The following is a 7,800-nucleotide window of genomic DNA, read 5'->3' as shown; positions in this document are numbered from 1 at the left end:
ATTAGGTTATTGTAAATTGTTATTGCAATACTACCATAAAATATGCAGTGGCTTTTGGGGAATATTGTTAGGATTTAAAATTTTCCTATTTCAGTTATTATTCACTATGGCTTCTACATATGTCAAATCAAAAACTTACAATTAAAGGGATAATAACTCTATATAACATATATTTTATAGATATTAAAGTATATATCTAATATATTTTATATAACTTACATTGTTGTTTGCATCAATGATAAAATGTGATGTTTCTTGAAGATCTTTGAGCTGTGAAAATGTCTGCTGTAGACAGCAGCTATGCTAACCCTAACAGACAAAAATATTCTGAGCATTTGTGTTGGTTTAATACTTATTGAACTTGACTGAAAATCTTCTACCTGCTTAAATCTGCATGTTGAAATCCAGTCATACAAATATTACAAAAAACATGATTAATGACACAGATGTATAGCAGGGGAGAAAGTATAAGGTATTTATTTACACATCACAATAGCCCAGAATGATTGAATTACATTTCTCTCAGAGAAGGTTAGATGGACCAGAGTGAACACGCAATATTAGACATCCCCAAATTAATGTCCCCCGCCTTAGAAAGAGAAAGAGGCATCGACAGAAGTGGAAAGCATCAGCTGACGTTTTGGCTTTGGAAAACACAGCGTTAAGCAATCCCATCCCTCGGATAGCAGGTACTGCTCCCTGCAGGAGCGGCACCCCTCGGCCGCGGCTCTGGAAATCCTAGAGCGGCCCCTGCCGTCGGCTTCTTGTCGCCCGCGCTGCCAGTGCACAATTGAATCTAAACTTCTAAATGTTATCTCACCGACAAGGGTTTCTTCCCTGTCTTTTGACTGCCACCTAGTAAATAAATAAATAGCTTTGAATCTCATGAGTCATTAAGAGCAAATGTTGAGCCAAAACCGTGGTAAAAAAGGTCTTCAGTTTTAAAAAAACAAATGTAGTAAATCAAACTCACAAATACATTAATTTTAAGCAAAAGTACTCTCTTCCACATGGTAATATAATGTACATAGACGTGAAAGATGCAAATGAAGCCTAGGCACTGGGGAAGGTAAATGAAGTGCTGAGTCTGGAAACATCACAGAAATATAGAATGGTTTGGGTTGGAAGGGATCTTGAAGATCATCTAGTTCCAACCCACCTGCAATGAGCATGGACATGGTCATGAACACCCTCCACTAGACCAGGTTGCTCAAAACCCCATCCGGTCTGACCTTGAACACTTCTGGGGATGGGGCATCCACCCCTTCTCTGGGCAACCTGTCCCAGTGCCTCACCACTTTCATAGTAAAGAATTTCTTTGTATTATCTAATCTAAACCTGCTCTCTTTCAGTTTAAAGCTATTACCGTTTGTACTTTGATTCCATGTGCTTGTAAAAAGTCCCTCTCCAGCTCTCTTGTAGGACCCCTTTAGGTACTGGAAGGCTGCTCTGAGATGTCCCTGGAGCCTTCTCTTCTCCAGGCTGAACAGACCCAAAAATTCACCTCGTACCTAACTTAAAGAGGTTCTAAATCTTTTCTTAATCTTTGAATAGTGAGAAAAATATTTGAGAAACTAAACTGCCACGTAAGTGTACATCCTTCCTTCTGTTTAAGGTGAAGAAACTTAAGGAAAACTGGTGCTTCGATAAGTTAAGTAGAAAGACTTTTGTGCTTAGTAACACCAACAATCCTATTTCAGAAATATATATCTCAATCATCATATTTATATTTAAAATGAAACATATTCTTAAATGCCGGATAAAACCATTTTACATGGTTTTATCATGACTCACAATTCCAGACTATCATTACTAACTTGGAATCCTGGAATTAAGGTTGTGAATGACATCTAGAAGTTCAAACAAATGGGTTGCTTGTCAGAAATGCAAAGCGGATTGCAGCTCTCAATTCTGACAGGAAAATGGATTTGAAGCAATACAAAACATCCTCCCACTTGCATGAGACACTAAAAAATATTTAGACAAGCATATTTTCTACATCACCCTACCAACAATCATTCAATAAAGTGTTAATTATTGATATTTCTACAGTTTCCAAGGAAATTAAAGAGAATAATAAAGTAGTGTATTTCTATTACATGATTAACAACTTAGGGAAGAACAGTGATTTATTATTATATTTCTGTAGTCATCCAAAATAAAGAATCAGCAGTATAAATTGTTTTAGATTAGAGTGAGTGTTATATATTATATTGTGAGTCCTGTCAGAGTTTCTTCAACATAACAAGAAAAAGAGTAGTGATGGAATAAGGAGAAAGTCATCAATTTATTGTTTTTACTTGGTTTTTTTTTAACTAATTAGGAAACTAACAGAAAGAATCTCCCTCTATGGAAAATTCTTATGTGGTTTAATAAGGGGTGGTAAAGAAAAACACATTCTGAAGGAATTTCTTTGCCTCTACTCATTTTGCTCCTTCACTCATTTACTTCATCTTTCTCTACAAAATAATAATTTACTCAACAGGAAATGTTTCCTCCCACACTTCTTGGGATAATAAAACACTGTCTGAATGTCTCCTGTACCTTCTGTGTTAGAAATGAACACTTTCTATTTAAAAAAGACTATGCAGAAATTCTGGACTTTTTCAGTTTAAGAGATGCTGAATAGCTAAAGTTACCGGTTAAACTTATTTCACTGTTATACATGCAATAACCCATCCATAGCCTCTAGAAACTTCTAAACTCTGCTGTTTCACTGCAGGAAGTTATAATTGAACTTACAGTCCTAAGAAGGTTAGCTAGGTATGAAACAATTATGATATACAGAATAATCACCCTGTATAAGAATCTTTCCATAAAAGGTGCTGCATATTTCACAGTCTGGGGAGCCAGGGACACACTGTACTGGCACACTGCTGTCGTACAACCCAATACACAACTTTCCTCTCAATGTTTCAAAACATCTTTTAATAGTGCAGAATAACTTCTGCTCTATAGACAAGTACAATACATTTTTCTCACAAACACTTTGCTAAATATCAAGAAAGGGTCAATGCCCTCTTAGTCATTTCTCTTTAGGGAATCCCAGCTTTCTTTCAGGTAGCCTCTTTGGCAGAAATGGATGGAGTTGACTGAAAAGTCTCTTTGGACTTTTATTCTTCCTATCAAAGAAAAACAAAGTCCTTTTGATGCAAGTTTTTCTTCTCTTCAAAAAGAAAAACTGTGTCTTTCCCTATATTACTCATTTCTAACTTCCCCACTTTCTCCTATTTTTCTTCTTTCTTCAGTAGAATAAAGAAAAAACAAGACACTGTTTCCCTAGCTCCTTTTTTTGTTTGTTTGTTTTGTTTTTGCACTTAAAAAGGAAATAAGCCACAGAAACTGTGTAACAGCATACAAAACATTAGTTTCTTTTTCTTTTATTCCAAAAAGAGTCCTCTTCCCCACCAACTCTGTTACTTGTTAACCAGAGGGAGAATTTGACATGACATTTGACATCTTTCAAGCCCCAGTATCAAAAGATCTTCAATTCATGCAAAGCTCTTTCCAGGATAGCACTCTTTCCCTAATTCTTCAGTGAAGATGCAATGGAAAGGGAAACAATCATCACTCATCTGAACCATGGCTACTTTTATGAACAAATGTTTGTTATGCAGAATTTTGTTCAATAGTCTCTCAGTTCTTTTTGTTCTCAAATAGTAAGACAAATAATCATGACACTGGAACATTGTTAGCACATCTCTGACCACCTGCAAACACTATTAGGCTGTGTGTGCCTACTATGTCAATCTTACTGGCCCTAAGTAAATTGTCTGAACAGAAAAGCTGACAAACACAATAAATGGTGGGAAATGATGCAAAAAATGAGTCAGTAACCAGCATTTTCTGTGACAGGCTACTGCTCAGGCTACCGCTATTGTTTCCAGCAATAAAAAATAGCAAAACAACAACAACAAAACCAACCCAACCAAACAATTTTTAAGAAACAACAGCTATTATTCAAGTGATAAATACTTGTCAGGATATCTAAGCTTTTGGTCTCAGTCTTATCCCTCTGTTACTACATTAGGTTTCACGTCAAAGGAACCTGAGAGGTGAACTGTGTACTCTCTTAAGCAAGGATGTATTAAATATTGATGATGATTTAATAAGGGTTTACTGGTGGTTTAACAAGGGTTACCTGGTTTACGTAACCACCCGTGTGATCAGATTAGAAGAGAAAACCAGGTCCAAGACAGACAATTATGTGCCTGCATGTACACAGAGAGCAGTTGCCTACTGTTTTCAGTAGATGGCTGCACAGCTACAAATGCATTTAACACTTGTCCAAAATAAAATGGTAATATGAGTCTTTGTTTCCCTGTCTGTAGAATAAGGACAAAAGCGGATTTGGAAGAAAAAAAAAAAAAGAAAACCAAAACCAGCTCTACAACCCCATGCATCATGTTACTATTTTAACTGTAATTTAACCCAGTTCACATGAGGTAATTGATCACTAGCTTGGTTTATTTTCGTCAGATTTTTTGGTACTGCTTTCCATTGTAAAGATGGTACAAATAAGGATTTAAATAGATTCTTATTGAGAGATCAGAAGTCTGGAATCCACTGACATTTGGCTTTCAGCAGGACTATACTTTGAGTGAATCATTGTACGAGGGATGTTTTGTTACCTATATAAATCCACTAAAATAAGAAGACCAATAAATACAGAGGTAGCATTAATCTACATTCCTGCTGTGACCAAACAACAGAACAACACTGGCAGATAGCATTAGCTTTGGCCCTAGGTCAAGAGATGTGGCATTTAAGAAAGCTAACAGACTGAATCTGATCTTTATTTTCACAGGTTAGCATGAGCTTGTGCACTAATCTTGACCTATTATAGATGTAAGGGGTAGCTAGAGCCCTTTGTTGAATTTATTCAAAGAAAGGATTACATCTCAGTATAATAAATATCTCTCACTATCACCTTAACAATTTACCTTGCTACATCTACCATGGTGGCTTCAAAACAGTGTTTATTAAAGCAAAACCAGTTTAATCTTAGGCTTCATCATCCATCCAACACCTCCAAAGTATTTTATGAAAGAAAATATGTAGACTGTCCAGCTGTATAAACTGAACCAAACAACCAAATTCTGTTCTCACAGGAACATGCAAACTGGAATCAAATCCATTTGACTCAGTGTATTTATAAAAGCAAAGCAGGTCATGGGGGACTAGGTTTGCATTAAGCATTGAACTATGTATTCCATGGTTGCTGCACTCAGCAGTGCCTTTCTGACTCAGTATAATATAATTGTATAGCTTTGAACACTTTTGAAACTACCCCTGACTCTACATTTGAAATACAGCAGTCCCTTCTAATAATTTCCCTATTGAGGGAAATAAACTGATAGTGCAGAGAAAGCTCCTGTCTGCCACTTTTAAATCCATGTTCACTGTATCTCAGAAAATGTGCTGCAGGATCAGAAAAACCTCAGGGAAATGTAACATGCCAAAAGAACACTTTGGAATAATTCCTGTGCAGGCAATATCTAAGCTATTTTTCTGTTCAGTGTATCGCTAAAGCTATTGAACTCCTTGCCAAACGATGTTGCAGAGGCTGGAGTATCATAAAGTTTCAAGGGCGCACTGGGCACGTTTCTCATGAGAAGAAATGTGTTTAAGATCACTGAATGTAAGAAAAATACATGCTTTTCAAAAAAATCCTTCTTTCTTTTCAACCACTTGAAGTTCAAGTAGTTGAAACACTGGAAGATTGCCCAGAAGAAACATCAAAACTTTTGCCCTGATAGGCTACTTCTCCATAAACATGTTTTTGACCACTGTCAGATGGCACACTGGACTAGATAGAACCTTTGGGTTGTCCTGTCCTCTTTACATTCTTATGTTATATTCATTGCTTACAAGCAAAGCCCTAAATTTTTTTATGCATTCAGCCTTGTCACTTCCTTGGGGAACACACTTTTAGTAAAGCAGTCATAGAGGATTTTGTATTCTGTCTTCATATAATCTGTTGAAAACTACCATTTGAAAACGCTTCTGCTTTTATTTCAGGCCTTTGTTCCACCCCAGATTCAAATAAATACTTGACAGTTTCTAGAATCTGCAAAAAATTTCAAGGTTTACAGAAAAGCTATTTCTAGAAGCATGTGTTCTTAAGATATTCTGTCTGCTTTTGAGCTGATTGTGAGGTAGAAACTTATCTAGTGAATATACACCACACACAGGATTATTATTTTTTTTAAGATGCAGACCATATGATCCCCTATTACTAGAGGAAGAGAGACTTCACAAAAGCCACATGAATAAAACCTCTCTGCGGTACTCTAGACCTCTTTTTTTTCAGATTAGGTCTTGATTTTGCCATTTTCATTTACATGTAGGCACTGGAATGAGTGAGCTTTGAAACACACAGAATACATCAAATATTTAGTCCTTAGGTATTACAGAATTTAACACATCATCTCCTAGGGTATAATCTCAGAACACAGTTGCACATACCTGTGCCCCCAGAAATATAAATTTCCACACTTGGAAGAAGGAACATGGACCCAGGAAGCACACATTCTCTACCTACTCCAGGCCTCAGAGAGGCTGCACACACCTGGCAGAAATCAACAAGTGCCTGTCTTGGCAAATCAGAGCACAGTGACAACTGTTTTAACTACTTTTCTCCTTGCAGATTAATCCTGGTCAAAGATGTCAAAATCTTTCCTACAGGTTTGCATAATCTATGTTGTCATCTTCAAAATTAATATAGTATTAAAGAGTAATAAAGAAATCTAGATCCAATTGGAACACTTAACCATTCAGCACTTAGTGTTTCTCTGGTATGCCTACACCTGTACCCATCTGCTAGAAAAGCACTCTGGACACAGAGTGAAGGCACCGAGGCTGAAGCCGGGCAGGCGGATGGTGCCCCGAGATAGACCGTCAAATGTAAATAACCAATGTCCAGTGAAATACATCCTAATGGCAAACATCAACTACTTAGGCTGTATAAGTCATTCCAAAAACAGCATACCAGCTCATACCTGTTTGCAAAACAAAGACTTAGGTTGCCTTCCTGGAAACTTTTCCACAGTACCTCCTTTTTTGCTTAAACATCTATTTGACATACTCTTCTCAGCATAAAAGGTTATTAGCATTCTATTTAGCATCCAAATGATTATATACAGTTGTTTAAAAACTAAACCAAGCAACCAACCAAAACTGGCCATTGACTTCTAGGAATGAGTTCCAGGAACAGGAAATTTACTTGATAAGGTAGATCACTGAAAACCAGTAATTCTTGATATTCAGGAGGAAAAAAAATGGCTGAATCTTTTTAAGACAAATATATTAAAGTAATCTAGCAGTAATATCAAGGCAATGGAAGACAGTAGGCTGAATCTTCCAGCACCTCGAACACAAATCATTGCACAGATGAATTTTTCCATCAGACAATAGTAATAATAACAGAATAATTGAGTCCAACATCAGCTTTACTTAGCCCAAGTTACTGACAAATAAGTCATATTAGCTGTAGGCTCATATTCACATTCTAATATATGACAATATATGCTAATATTCAAATTCTAAAGATTAAGAGCCAGAAATACAGAATGAATAAAAGGTAATTTTGCACATTTAAATCCTCAACCTTATCTTTTACAGGTGTTTTCAGGTATTGAAAGTCAGTTTCCTCATCATGACTTTTGGGGAGGTGCAAACACTGGTCTCTACCTCTGTAGATAGGAAGATCTCCCTGCTCTGTCCCTGGAAACCAATATCTCTGCTCTAAAACGAACTTTGTTCATTTGATAGAACCAAATAAAAATGAATCATTATTAA

This window comes from Manacus candei, unplaced genomic scaffold (genome assembly GCF_025592945.1).
Source record: "Manacus candei isolate 608988 ecotype Guabito, Panama unplaced genomic scaffold, ASM2559294v1 h1tg000072l, whole genome shotgun sequence".
Lineage (NCBI taxonomy): Eukaryota > Metazoa > Chordata > Aves > Passeriformes > Pipridae > Manacus > Manacus candei.
Note: the sequence above shows the minus strand (reverse complement) of the source record.